We start from the raw sequence: 15,028 nt of genomic DNA on the forward strand, positions 1-15,028 counted from the left end.
TGGATAGGAGCAGGGAGAGCATAAATAACCCCCCAAAACAAAACCATATGCTGAACGTCCTCTTTGTAACGTTGCTACTGTATGTGACCATAGAATAACCAATACAGAACGTCCTCCTAAAGTCATATCTGGAACGTAATTATATTACTAAAAGAGGACCATATGGGAACGTTCTGTTAACGTCCCAAACATCCTCTTTGTAACGTTATTATGTGACCATAGAATAACCAACACAGAACGTTATCCTAAAGTCATGTCTGGAACGTTATAATATGACTAAAAGAGGACCATATGTGAACGTTCTGTTAACATCCCAAATATCCTCTTTGTAACGTTGCTATGTGACCATAGAAAAACCAATATAGAACGTCCTCCTATAAGTCATATTGGGAACGTTATTATATATTAAAAGAGGACCAGATGGGAATGTTCTGTTAACGTCGCAAACGTCCTCTTTGTAACGTTGCTATGTGACCATAGAATAAGCCATATAGAACATCCTCCTAAAGTCATATTCGGAACGTTATTATATGTTTAAAAGAGGACCATATGGGAACTTTGTTAACGTCCCAAACGTCCTCTTTGTAACGTTGCTATGTGACCATAGAATAACCAATATAGAACGGCCTCCTAAAGTCATATCTGGAACATTATTATTTGACTAAAAGAGGACCATGTCAGAACGTTCTGTTAACGTCCCAAATGTCCTCTTTGTAACGTTGCTATGTGACCATAGAATAACCAATATAGAACGGCCTCCTAAAGTCATATCTGGAACATTATTATTTGACTAAAAGAGGACCATGTCAGAACGTTCTGTTAACGTCCCAAATGTCCTCTTTGTAACGTTCTTATATGACCAAAAAATAACCAAAATGGAACGTCCTCCTAAAGTCATATCTGGAACATTATTATATGACTAAAAGAGGACCATGTCAGAACGTTCTGTTAACGTCCCAAATATCCTCTTTGTAACATTCTTATGTGACCAAAATATAACCAGAATGGAACGTCCCCCTTAAGTCATGTAAGGAACATTGAGCACCAGCACTTTCATAACCAAAAGAGGACGTTTTAGGAACGTCCTTAATGTTCTGTAAAGGTTCGGGACTTTTGTCACCTTTAGAGAACTTTCTTAGGAGTCGCTGGTTACTTAGCTTTTTTGGGGCTCTTCGTTGCCTTCTTAGCAGCGGGTTTCTTGGCCTTCTTCTGAGATTTTTTAGCAGCGGGCTTCTTCGCTGCTGCGGTTTTGGGCTTCTTAGCGGCAGCAGGTTTCTTGGCTGCGGGCTTCTTGGCTTTAGGAGCGGCTTTCTTGGCAGGTTTGGTCATGGTCTCTGCTTGTTTCTTGTTGAGTTTGAACGAGCTGGAGGCACCGGTTCCTTTGGTCTGGACCAGGGTGCCTTTAGTCACCAGAGTCTTGACGGCGATCTTGACGCGGGAGTTGTTCTTCTCCACATCGTAGCCACCGGCATCGAACGATTTCTTCAGGGCGGCGAGGGACACACCACTCCTCTCTTTAGACGCGGACACAGCCTTGACGATGAGCTCGCCGATGCTTGCCCGTTCTCTTGCATTTTGTAGTGATGGGTCGTTCTTGAACGATTTGTTCATTTTATCCTTTAATGTGATTCGGGAAGAACGAGTCGTTTCAGGGAGTGATTCGTTCAGTCGCGCATGCGCAACATTCTATGGGCTCTGTACTGGAATTAGTTCACCTGTTACGAGTCTTTGGGTTTGAGTCGTTCGTTCATCACGTGACAGCCCCATACGCTTAAACAATGCAGTCTGAGCCGGAAAGAGAATTGATTAGTTCATTTCTCGAGTCTTTCGAGCCGTTCGTTCTTTTGTCACCTGACATGACAGCATTGGCTAGAGAAATTAGTTAATTTACAACCTTCCTTACAAACGGGCGCATAGTAATTATTATTATTATTTACTCTTACAGTTACATGATGCGTTTCTGGTCTCAAATTGTTGCTTTTAATTTCTGTCATGATGGTTATTTTCCATAACACTGAATGTGGTAATAAAGGTAATAAAGCGTTGGCTATACTTTAAATTTTGTCCATATGATGGCGAAATCTCTTTGATGAAGATAAACTTGTTTTTGTTTTTTACAGTGGATTCTAATCTTCATGAAATACAATACCTTGTTGTATGTCTTTTGACTTAACCCTTCAGATTAGACTATATAACTGTAGTGTTACTTATTTAGGATTCATGAAACACTCGCAGTCACTCACTATATGTAGTCCATAATAAATTACCTTCAATGTTTACAAGTTGTGTTTAACTCACGAGTCACATGTACTTACCAATGTAACTAAATAACTTTTATACTTGATAATTTAACTGTGCAGTTATTTAATAAATCAGATTGTCTGTGTAAACTATACATTTGTAACATATTACACTTTAAACATTAGAAACACTGTGTACACACTCTTGAATGGTTGTTTGTTTATTTTTGTGCCAGAAAAGCTTTATAGCAAAGAGGATACCTATTCCCAAATAAATTTAAACAATTTAAATAAAACAAAATAAAAAATTAAAAGATACTAAAGCCTCAGAGCCTAATAACCTTAACAAATTAACTTTATAATCAGAATAAATAAATAAATATATATAATTGCACAACAAGCTAAACTTTAAAAAAAAAAAGCTTTAAAATGAATAAAACAGTGTGGCTGTATTTTTAAGACTTGCTTTAAGGCATGTTTGCATAAAAAAACAAGCTCCCAGACCTTGCATGGGCCGAGTCTGTTTCTTCTCTCTGAGATAATCTGCCCAGTTCTAGAAAAAAATATTTCAGCTGGCACAGATGTGGCCACAATGCAAAGTCTTGTCTTCGTGACCTCAGAAAGGGTTTTGTTTACTGGTGAACATCTCCTCCACCAGGCCAGAGGGTCTGATGTGTGGGGTAAGAGTGGCTCTGCACGGTAGGCCTGCATCTCCATCATAGCATCTGACGTATTAGAAGTGGTAGCAGAAGGCCTCAAGCTTGCTACCCTCTCATCGAAGTCTTCCCAAAACATGGCCCCTGCACTGGCAGTCGCACCAGGATCTGAAGTATTCTCCTCCTCACTCTGAGCTGGATTAATAGCTGCTGCAGCTGCTGTAACTCTATTTAATGTCTCTTCTGCTGCCTGGTGATTGACAAAAGCTTGCTTTTTTTAACCTTGGGTCCAGGCAAGCAGCATCAGCAAGCTTCTCAATGTGTTCCACTTTGCCAAACCTCCTAGTAATTTCTGGCATCAGGGAATCCACTAGTTTTTTTAACAGGGTCAAAGCTGGAGGGATTTCTTTGATATCGGGCAACAATCCTCTGAAGACCTCTTGCCATCAAAATTACTTTGGATGCAGTCACAAACCTATGAAGATTACAAATAGTTTATAAATGAATTATAACAAAACCAAAATCAGTACTGCATATACTTCCCTGTTAAAATAAGGCAACAGAAAAAACATGCATCATTAAGAGACAGAGTTTAAAATGTGGTTTTAAAATGAATAATAAATAAACATTTTGAACTACTTACTTTTCTGCACCCACTTCAGTGGTGTCCTCCTCAAATGGCTTAATAATGTCCTAAATTTATCTGGAAATGTTCCATTCCTCTGGCAACAAGGTTGGCAGAGATGCATTAGTTAGTGCCAGGGTGGAGATGATTGGATCTGTGATTTCAGTAAATCTTTTCAACATGTAATATGTTGAATTCCACCTTGTGGCCACATCCTGTTTTAACTGCAACAGCTCTTGACCAATCTGTTTTTGTGTGGCCTTGAGCTTGTCTGAAGCAACTGTACTTCTATGGAAGTATTCAACTATTGTCTTGACCTTTTGCAATATTGCTTGGACCTCCTTCAATGCAGCTCTGACAATGAGGTTCAGCATATTGGCGAAACAAGGTATGTGGTACTAGTGGAGATTGTCTTTCAGGGCTGAAACAATGTTGCTGGCATTGTCTGTGACACAAGCTACAATTTTGTCACCCACACCTCATTCATTTGTAACCATGGTCAGCTCACTTGCCAGGTAAGCAGCAGTGTGTCTATCTGTCAAAACAAAGCAGTCCAGGAGATAGGAGGTCATCTGAAAGTCCTCTATGAAATGACATGTCACATTCATGTAACATGTTGTAGTCAAAGAGATCCAGCAGTCTGTTGTGAGACAAACAGCAAAGGCACTCTTGATTTTGTCCATTATATCATCTCTTAACTTATCATACAGCCTAGGCATTACAGTTTTTGATAGTGTTTTTCTGCTAGGTAGACTGTATCATGGGTCCAGAAGATGTGAATACTCCTTAAAGTCCATGTCCTCCACTATAGAAAATAGCTGAAAGTCACAAGCAATCATTCTCACCAGAGCCTCATCAAGTTTGCGTTGTCTTAATGGATCCATTGGTCTTGCTACAAAACTGCTCATTGAAGTTTGCTGTTGTGGCCTCCTTGGATGGCGGTGGGTGCTGCTGGTGTACTGGATACTGTAGATGTGGTCAGCGTGCCACCCAAAGCCGTCAAAGGTCCAGCAGAAGAAGTGCTGGTGGTAGAAACATCTCCAGCTGCATCAGGGCTATCATCTTCAGTCTCTGTTCTCACTTGTGCTAACAGCACAGTAGGATGTGAAGATTTGAGGTGCTTCCTCCTTTAGTTGAAAAACATTTTTGCATATGTTGCATTTTGCTTCAGTGGCTGAAGTTGCCACAAAATTTGTCCAAAGATCACTCCTTTTTCTATTGCTCATTCTTCTGAGGTGTTAAAGTCTGTCTGAGGCTCTTCTCTGCCCCTCACCTAGTGCAAACCAAAGGGGGGTGGGTGTGGAATGGTCACCGTTCCCTTGATGACAGTCTTGAGTGACAGTTGTTCTTCAGCTGAACCTTTGTTTGACCCAAGCACATTATATTTCTAAGTAAATCACTTGAACTCTCCAGCTTTATTTCAATTTGGGTTACAACTGTTGAAGCTGATGTTATCATAACCTTAATATTTTAAACTAACATTAATCATTAAAATTCAAAATGTTATTTGCTTTTACTTTGTCATTGTGTCCTTTTTGACCAATCTTCTTATACAAATATTTGACCTATATGTCAAGTCTGCCTAGGAAAAACAATTAGTATACCAGCAAACTCAAAATTGGAGTAAAAATGAACAAACTATAAGTACTTTGTAGACTTGGATTATTTTATTATATAGCCTAGGGTTTGTTTACTGATAGTCAGACAGTGAAAAGACAAATTCATCAATATTTTATTTATAACATATTTATTTATAAAATAACACCACACATCCTCAAGAAACAGTAACAAAACATAGTGACAGATATGGACAGACCTTTTTTTTTTTTTAGGAAAATGCTTATTACACAACTTTTGATAATTTTATGGTACATGGCTGCCATGGTAACCAGGGGCCTGGGGTCGTTCCCAGACATGCTGGCACCCAGTATTTTATTGGGTGAGGAGTCTGTGATTATTTGTTAATCTAATGAATAATTGATTTGTTAAATCTAATGAACAAATGTGTGTCTGATTGGTCCAAATGCTACACGGTTCAAAAAAACGGTTCATCGGTTCTATTACGCAATGACGTCATTCGCGATGACGTAATGATATCAAATATATCGTACCGGGCCGGGATACAAATACACATTTAAATATATAAAGTCAGTAATCAAAACTTCAGTCAGTTAAAACATCATAATCATGATCTGAAAAGTTTACAATTAAGTTTTGCAACTAAGCACCCAAATACAGTAACAGCCAGTGATGTGCATACAAGGATTTACTTCTTGAAGATACAAAGTGAATAAATTAGTTGTCATCAGCGCAGAAACCATAATTTACTTACTATACACAATCCATTGCAATTTATTTGTTATTAAATAAACTTACGTTTCGCCAGATTGCCTGTAGATGTGTTAGGGAAGTAACATGTAACATCTAAATTATATTTTGCTAAAATTAACAAAATTAACAAAATGACTCAAAAATATTCGTTCATTTTGCTGAACGAGACTCAAAGGTCTATTGATAAAAAATTTCCAAACTTCCCGTCACTAGCGTTTAGCTGCTGATTTCTTCTTGGCTGGGGCAGCTGATGGAGCGGTTTCTGCTATGATCTCTCTGATCGAATCTGGACTCAAACACAAACTGACTGATGATCAACAATGAGCCGCTTGCTGGGCAGCGCTACACATTTAACCACAACATGAGAACCGCGTAGACTCGCTCTGTTCAGTGTCTGTGTTCCTCCACGAGTGACCGATGCTTGTGTTTTCTCTTCTCATATTTGGAACAAAACTGAATTGGTAAAATTGTTTGGCGTAGTAAAACCACCGTACACATTGAGTAGAGGTACTGAACTTCATTTACAGCCCAAAACATGTGACAAGTGAACATTTATTTTACCAACGTCAGTTCAAATCCACGACATGCACGCAGGAATGGTAAGGAATGGTCAATGTAGCGTCTTCATTTCACATGATTTTTGTGTAATAATCGTGGTAAATTACTTTTTTTTTCTTTCTCTCTCTATGTGTTGAATAAGGACTTTGGCAATGATTTTAATGAAAGAAACGTCACTGAGGGACTTATGAACAATCACATTCAGAAGTTGTTTTGCATAGCTTGAAGTAGGGCTGGGCAAAAAAATCAAATGCGATTTTCATGCGAATCTCGTCAGTAAAGCTGGTTCTGTGATTAGTAGTAAATCTCCAGCACGTGCTTTCAGATGGAGCGGAATTTACTACACAGAGTCTTAGATAACTGACAAGCTACACAAAATCGCGTTCAAAATCGCAGGCGATTCATTGCCGATTTTAAACACGATTTTGTGTAGCTTGTCAGTGAACTACGGCTCTGTGTAGAAAATGGACGGAGCGGCCATCTTAAAGCATGTGCTGGAGATTTACTACTTATCACCAGAAGCGGTGTTACTGATGAGATGCGCATGAAAATCGCTTTTGATTTTTTGCACAGCCCTAGCTTGAAGCACACGACACATCTGTCGATGTAACTGCTCTTCATCACTGCAGCTTCTCGTGTGTTTCACTGCTTTATGGCTGCAGGATGAAGTTCAGACATCATGAGTTCATTTTTGCGGCGAGATTATGATTCTGTTAATAAGTTCTGTTGTTTGTTTACACATGCAAAAAAAAAAAAAAAAACAGATCAAAATGACACCTCTTTTTCACTATTGCCACCAACAAGGCAATATGATTTTATTTCATTTTTATGTATTTATTTATTATTTTTTTACAGAGTTTACCAATTTTATATACCATAGATCTGTATACACTTGAATAAAGCAACATTATCTGTAGTCAGAGGTCATGATCACTATTATAGATAAAAGATGACCAACATTACTTTGTCTGATAATGGTTTGTTTCACGTGTATACTTAGCTGAAGTAATATTACAGTAAACAGAGGTAAGGCCCACCCATATTAAGGCTGGTCGAACAACATCCAGTTGACCTACATGGACATTCTCTTTTGGCCTTTATAGTCTAACTACACGTGAACTAATGCCAAGTGTTAGCCGGATCTCTAAAATCTCAGTTGGCCTGCCCCATGCTCCATCTCAACTGGACTTTAGTGTGTTACTAACCTGATGCAGAAATGCGGTAACAAGGACATGACGTGACCTAGAGTCAATCATAAACAGAATCAATTCAAATGTAACAATTTATTTTAGGTAAATGTCAGGTAAATGTGTATTATGACAAGCGCATAGTCAATTCAGAGATAATCAATTCAAGACATCAAATTCTCAAAAGTAATTATAAGAGTAAAAGATGCATACCTCAGAAAAATACATAATATGGAGTATTGACACATACACAGGGTTTGGGGTTATTGTTGCTGCAAAGTCCTTCCTGCATGAAATATGGTGATTCATGCAACAATACTTTCGTGACAACAAAGTATTTGCAGATTTTTATCTTATCATGTTACAGAAATTGTGTTTTTAATAAACTAAAATATTCAGATAATGCCAGAATGTAATAGCAGATACATTGGATTAATTGTTAGTTTCATCGATCATTGTGTAAAAGCAGTTTAGTTGCCATTAATCAAGCCGCTGTAATTGTTGATGAGAGAATAACTCAAATAAGAGCGGGCCTGAACAGGCCTACATTAGAAGTCAGCTCATGATTTTACTTGGTATTCTCTGATCTGTCCATAATCTGAGGCTTTGGCAGTGTGAACGAGCAAAAGAGTGCAGTGTGAGAACAATTACTGAAGACATTCTCTGTGAAACAGACTTTTCAAGTAGAAAACAACTTTAACAACTTGCATGCACTAAAAGAGTAAATATCTTAGAATGGATATCGTTTTCTTGCTATTTCTTCATGCATTTCTGTGTAGAGTTTTGTCTCCTCCTCCCTCATCTCTTCTTGTATTGTGAAACGCAGGAAATGTCTGGTTTAGTGCACACAGCCGTGTTAAAACAGTCTGTCAATGTGTCAGTATGGGGTCCAGTGCACTGCCTCTCATACTCTGTGAGTATTTAATTATTTTCTACACTATCTTCTGTTTTGTTTTTCTGTTTTTAAAACAGTATTCAGCTGAAGATAAATGATTGTGTAGGAGGGTCTATGAATCCACAGTCTTGCTGTTTATCGTATTCTTTATTGTTCAGATTAATGTGATGAAGAGTTTCAGAGAACATGCATTTATCTGTGCTGCTTGTGAAAGATGGAGGCCCTGTGGACATGTGCTGTTACTTGTTTTTGTTGTGATACTTGTTCTTCCTATTTCAAGTAGTTCAGTTAAATCAGATGTATTTGTGTTAATATGAGTTTGGTGTTGTATGATATTAGGGGTGCTCCGATCAGGATTTTTGAGGCCGATCACCGATCACAGAAAGCAGTGTCTGCCGATTCTGATCACCGATACAGATTTTTTAAAGCATTCTTTTTATAATTTATAACTATTTATAGTGATACTTTTAGGCATTTATTCAAACACAACATTTATCCATTAATTTGATTTCAAACCCAAACATTGTCACTAAAAATGCTTTTTCAGCATTGCAATTCTTTTTTTACACAGCACAGTAATACAATCTTTCACAGACATGTTTAAACACAATAAATATAAGCAACACATTATTCAATGCTTTTTACTTTTGCATTTACTTATATATTAAGTTGCTCAAGCAAGTGGCAAAACATTTAAACTACTTTTCTTACGACAGAAATAGTCAGCTCTACTGCCTTTCCTTTTGCATTAAAATCGTTATTACAAGCAATCCTGCGGTTCATAAAGAACTTTGTTTTCCTACCTCCACCAGTGCCATCTATCATTGCCTTGTTTATCTAAAAGTGCTCTTTCCCTTTAAACCTAGCTAAAAAGCCATACATATTGACTGTGAAACACAGTAGACTTTAATAATATGCATTTATGATGTAATTACTACATTTTCGTGTCAATCCATGTTCATATTTACTGCAAAAAATGTGCTGTTACTTTAATTCAGCGCTTGCAGCGCTGCAAAAATATACTCGGTGCGGAAACGATCTCTGCACTGCTGCAGACGCACTGCTCCTGGAAATTAAAATTAAATGGTTAAATTAAATTATATTAAAATAATAAAATGCAATCAAGAAGAATAAGTTACCAGTCAAATGAAATCAGCATCAACAATTCATCTTTGCAAGGCACATAACTCTTCTGTTGCATTAAGGAATATTTACAGACTTTTTGACAAGACTCAGAGGTGGCATTAATGCATTTCATAATAACGATGTTATGAGATTAATGTTTAAAATATAAGGTTTTGAATATAGAAATATTAAATTATTTAAATGACTTAATTTATATTTTAAAATTAAACTGAAACCGCCAGTAGGTGGCAGCATGTCACTGGCTTGTCAATTAATCGTTTATTTAATCGATTCGTTCAAACGGCTGATTAATTTAGGAACTAAGCAAGTGACTCTCTTTATGAATGGGTGATTAAAATATTTGACTCACTAGATTTTTTCAAAAACGCAGATTTATTCAAAAACGAAACAGCTGTGTGTTTTGCTTGGAGATGCACAGCGGATCAGCTGTGACTTTGTTTGAACTTTTCATTCAAGAAATAGAGCACAATCAGACAACAGTGTTCCTGAAATGTAAGTCCTTATGTTAACTTTTGTGTAAAATCCAAAATGTAAAACTGTTGTAGGTAAATTCAATTTCACATTTGCAAACTCCCTTTAAAAAGCTGTCACTCCTCTCAGTTCATTGCGATCTCACAAACTTTCATTTTAGTTAATGGTTCTTCAGATGTTAAAGGTTCTTTATGGAACCATTTAGACGAAAAGGTTCTTCTATGGCATCGTGAAGCACCTTTATTTTTAAGAGTGTGGGGGACCATAAGCAGGCTAGGGGAACTCATATTAATGTTAAAAAACCTCAAAGTGAAATTTTCATGCCATGGGACCTTTAACGTCAGTCGGCGTGTGGCGGTATTTTAACGTGTAGTGGCGTCTGCCGTTAACTTCTGGCCTAACGGCGCTTATTGAACGCCATGACGGCGTTATGAAAACGGCATTTTAATATTGATACAGCGGTGAAAAGCACGCAAATTCTGAACCATTTGGCTTTCGATAAGTGTGCTCTCTTTGTTAATCTGTTAACATGAGCGCGGGAAAAAATATGCACCACATTCGCACTGCAAACGGAGTAATGTGAACCTGGCATTATATGTGTGTGCGCTGCGAGTGTGCTCCAGGAGACCGTGCGAGCGCTGAATGGTTAAACACTGGTGAGAATTAAAAAGTAATGCAATTTATAAACTTTAGTGACGATGTGACACTGCCTCGATTGTGCAAGTGACAATTCCTGTGTCAACTGTGCAGCGTGCAGCGTGCAGCGTGCAGCTTGCTTATAGACAGACGCGATGTGGTGATTTGAAGACATTTGCGTAATTTGAGAGAGCGCGCGGTGATTCACGGTGTTTGTGAAATTACGTCGCACACAAGGTTTTCAAATTACTTTATAAGTTATTTAATTAAGAAATATGATTATAATTATTTCACCCGCACCGGACAGAGACTGAGACGGTGCCGCTGCATGCCGTGCCAAACCTCTCACGGCAGACGCGTCATCAGCTTGAGATCGTTTTTTTGAGATTGGCCTTTTTAGAGACCGCCAATCAATCATCCCAACGCTATTATCGGCCGATAGTGATCGGTAGCCGATCAATCGGAGCACCCCTATATGATATTGTATCTTTAATTAGACTTTCAATCAGAGACATCAGAGTTTGAGAACAGTGACCAAACATAAGTTTCTCTATCACTTTTAATTATTTCTGCTACTTTTATTGAAAATGAATTGTCCATATAGTGCCCCCCAAATTTCTGGATGCTTAAATCACAGTTTAAAATGACTGAATTTTACACAGTATATCAAACACAAAAGTGCTCCAACTTTTCTCAGAATTAGCTTCTGTTTTCAGAGACATTTTTTCACTTATTTTTAAACAGTTTGTCTCAATGTCATTTTTTGCGGATGTGTGAAATCAGTTCTCCTCCAGTTCTTAGCAGAAAAACCACAGCTGTAATGTATCATTAACATATGAACATGTTCCACTAACGCTCGACAGTGTGTTGGGTCTTCATTTTGAACAACATATGTACTGTTTCTTAATGTAGTTAATATACATACTCGCCGCTGGTTCGCTTTCTGGTTCACTGAACTGGGTTTGGTTCATTTAAAATATACTTCACCCTAAGTGTTCACATTCTTTTCACAGCAACTATAATGTCACAATTAACCTTTGTGCTTTGTTGAAGACCCTATGCTTGTAAATCTTTGATTATGCTGTATTATTATGCTATCTTATAATATGAAAAAACTATTTGAATTTGTATTGTATAAATTTGAAATTTTCATGCCATGGGACCTTTAACGTCAGTCGGCGTGTGGCGGTATTTTAACGTGTAGTGGCGTCTGCCGTTAACTTCTGGCCTAACGGCGCTTATTGAACGCCATGACGGCGTTATGAAAACGGCATTTTAATATTGATACAGCGGTGAAAAGCACGCAAATTCTGAACCATTTGGCTTTCGATAAGTGTGCTCTCTTTGTTAATCTGTTAACATGAGCGCGGGAAAAAATATGCACCACATTCGCACTGCAAACGGAGTAATGTGAACCTGGCATTATATGTGTGTGCGCTGCGAGTGTGCTCCAGGAGACCGTGCGAGCGCTGAATGGTTAAACACTGGTGAGAATTAAAAAGTAATGCAATTTATAAACTTTAGTGACGATGTGACACTGCCTCGATTGTGCAAGTGACAATTCCTGTGTCAACTGTGCAGCGTGCAGCGTGCAGCGTGCAGCTTGCTTATAGACAGACGCGATGTGGTGATTTGAAGACATTTGCGTAATTTGAGAGAGCGCGCGGTGATTCACGGTGTTTGTGAAATTACGTCGCACACAAGGTTTTCAAATTACTTTATAAGTTATTTAATTAAGAAATATGATTATAATTATTTCACCCGCACCGGACAGAGACTGAGACGGTGCCGCTGCATGCCGTGCCAAACCTCTCACGGCAGACGCGTCATCAGCTTGAGATCGTTTTTTTGAGATTGGCCTTTTTAGAGACCGCCAATCAATCATCCCAACGCTATTATCGGCCGATAGTGATCGGTAGCCGATCAATCGGAGCACCCCTATATGATATTGTATCTTTAATTAGACTTTCAATCAGAGACATCAGAGTTTGAGAACAGTGACCAAACATAAGTTTCTCTATCACTTTTAATTATTTCTGCTACTTTTATTGAAAATGAATTGTCCATATAGTGCCCCCCAAATTTCTGGATGCTTAAATCACAGTTTAAAATGACTGAATTTTACACAGTATATCAAACACAAAAGTGCTCCAACTTTTCTCAGAATTAGCTTCTGTTTTCAGAGACATTTTTTCACTTATTTTTAAACAGTTTGTCTCAATGTCATTTTTTGCGGATGTGTGAAATCAGTTCTCCTCCAGTTCTTAGCAGAAAAACCACAGCTGTAATGTATCATTAACATATGAACATGTTCCACTAACGCTCGACAGTGTGTTGGGTCTTCATTTTGAACAACATATGTACTGTTTCTTAATGTAGTTAATATACATACTCGCCGCTGGTTCGCTTTCTGGTTCACTGAACTGGGTTTGGTTCATTTAAAATATACTTCACCCTAAGTGTTCACATTCTTTTCACAGCAACTATAATGTCACAATTAACCTTTGTGCTTTGTTGAAGACCCTATGCTTGTAAATCTTTGATTATGCTGTATTATTATGCTATCTTATAATATGAAAAAACTATTTGAATTTGTATTGTATAAATTTGAATTTTTGACAAGTGGCATTTATCAAAACTGAATATTATGTGGCATTTAACATAGTTTTCTGAATTTCTGAATTAGATTTTTTTTTACTCGAATATTGAACATTTGAAATTTAACACAACTGAAATTTTTATAAGCAGAGTTTTATAGACATGTATTTTCAAACAGCAATTTTTTTGTTCTGAATTATTTGACTGCAAATATCCAGTTTTTAAAAGAAGTACAGCTTCAAGTTTTTAAGATGAAGAGGAAATTCGGAACATCAAATTCAATATTCTAAAATTCAATACGCAGAAATTCAGATCTTATGTGTTTTGAATGTGTTTGAAAATACATGTCTATAAAACTCTGCTATAAAAAATTCAGTTGTGTTAAATTTCAAATGTTCAATATTCAAGTAAAAAAAAAATCTAATTCAGAACTATGTTAAATGCCACATAATATTCGGTTTTGATAAATGCCACGTGTCAATAATTCAAATGTATACAATACAAATTCAAATAGTTTTGTCATATAAGCTCCATATATTATCACCAATTATTTGGATTCAATCTTTTTGTCAGCTTGGATTCTTTCAATTAGGACAGAATTTGTATTTGTTTTTGGAACTGATTGATTGTAGGTGTCATTAATCTGATCTTATGCACCTCAGTTTTTGAGAGAAAAAAGCATTATTTGTGGATAATTTTGTCAATAATCAATAAAATATGAAAAGGCTCAGATAAACGATGCCTGCAATCGATCAGTTTTAAAAATAAATACAAAGCCTGTCCCAATTGAAAGAAAACAAGCTGACAAAATTATTGAATCTAATATTTTTGCTCACCCTGTGGTCTGTGTGGATCCTAATGCCCCAGTGTAGTGACGGGGACACTATACTGTCAAAAAGCACCATCTTTCGGATGAGACGTTAAAACGGAGGTCCTGACTCTCTGTGGTCATTAAAAATCGCAGCATGTCCTTCGAAAAAGAGTAGAGGTGTGACCTCGGCATCCTGGCCAAATTCGCCCATTGGCCTCTGACCGTCATTGCCTCCCAACCTTCCCCATATCTGCTGATTGGCGTCATCACTCTGTCTCCTCTCCAACAATAAGCTGGTGTGTGGTGGGTGTTCTGGTGCAATATGGCTGCCGTCATCATCCAGGTGGATGCTGCACACTAGTGGTGGTTGAGGAGATTCCACTCTTCTATGTAAAGTGCTTTGAGTGCCCAGAGAAGTGCTATATAAATGTAAGGAATTATTATTATTATTATTATATTATTATTTGGTGATAACAGCATAATGATAGATTTATAAGCTTTTTTTTTGTTGTAGGCCGGTCATTTTTGACCCGGAACACCACAAGTGTAATAAGATGGGGAAAAAATCTCCAAAAATTGTACAACAAATGATGGGAAGTTGTTATACCCTGTGTGAGCAAAGTCAGTAAGTTTTAGTCCTATGTGATAACATTAACTTGCATTTTTGTGAAAAAATTCTCTCCGGGTCAAAATGTCCTGAACACAACATGAGGGTTGAGTCAATGTTGTCAGCGTCAAACAGGAAGTGAGGCTGTGTGTTTCTCAAACACTTTGACCTGGGGCAAGTTCAAGCTCAAACCGGTACGCAACGTTTTGCTGCGGTTTCTGCTTTGAACGACATGTTTCCTGGAAACGGTGTGCAACGGGGTTTGAG

At 37.6% G+C, this 15,028-nt stretch overlaps 1 pseudogene; it reads right to left on the reverse strand.

Annotated features, from left to right (window-relative positions):
* Positions 1–1,149: 1,149 nt before the first annotated feature.
* Positions 1,150–15,028, reverse strand: part of LOC107564161 (histone H1-like) — a 35,506-nt pseudogene continuing 21,627 nt past the window's right edge.

The sequence above is a fragment of the Sinocyclocheilus grahami genome, unplaced genomic scaffold (genome assembly GCF_001515645.1).
Source record: "Sinocyclocheilus grahami isolate Dianchi unplaced genomic scaffold, SAMN03320097.WGS_v1.1 scaffold914.1, whole genome shotgun sequence".
NCBI lineage: Eukaryota > Metazoa > Chordata > Actinopteri > Cypriniformes > Cyprinidae > Sinocyclocheilus > Sinocyclocheilus grahami.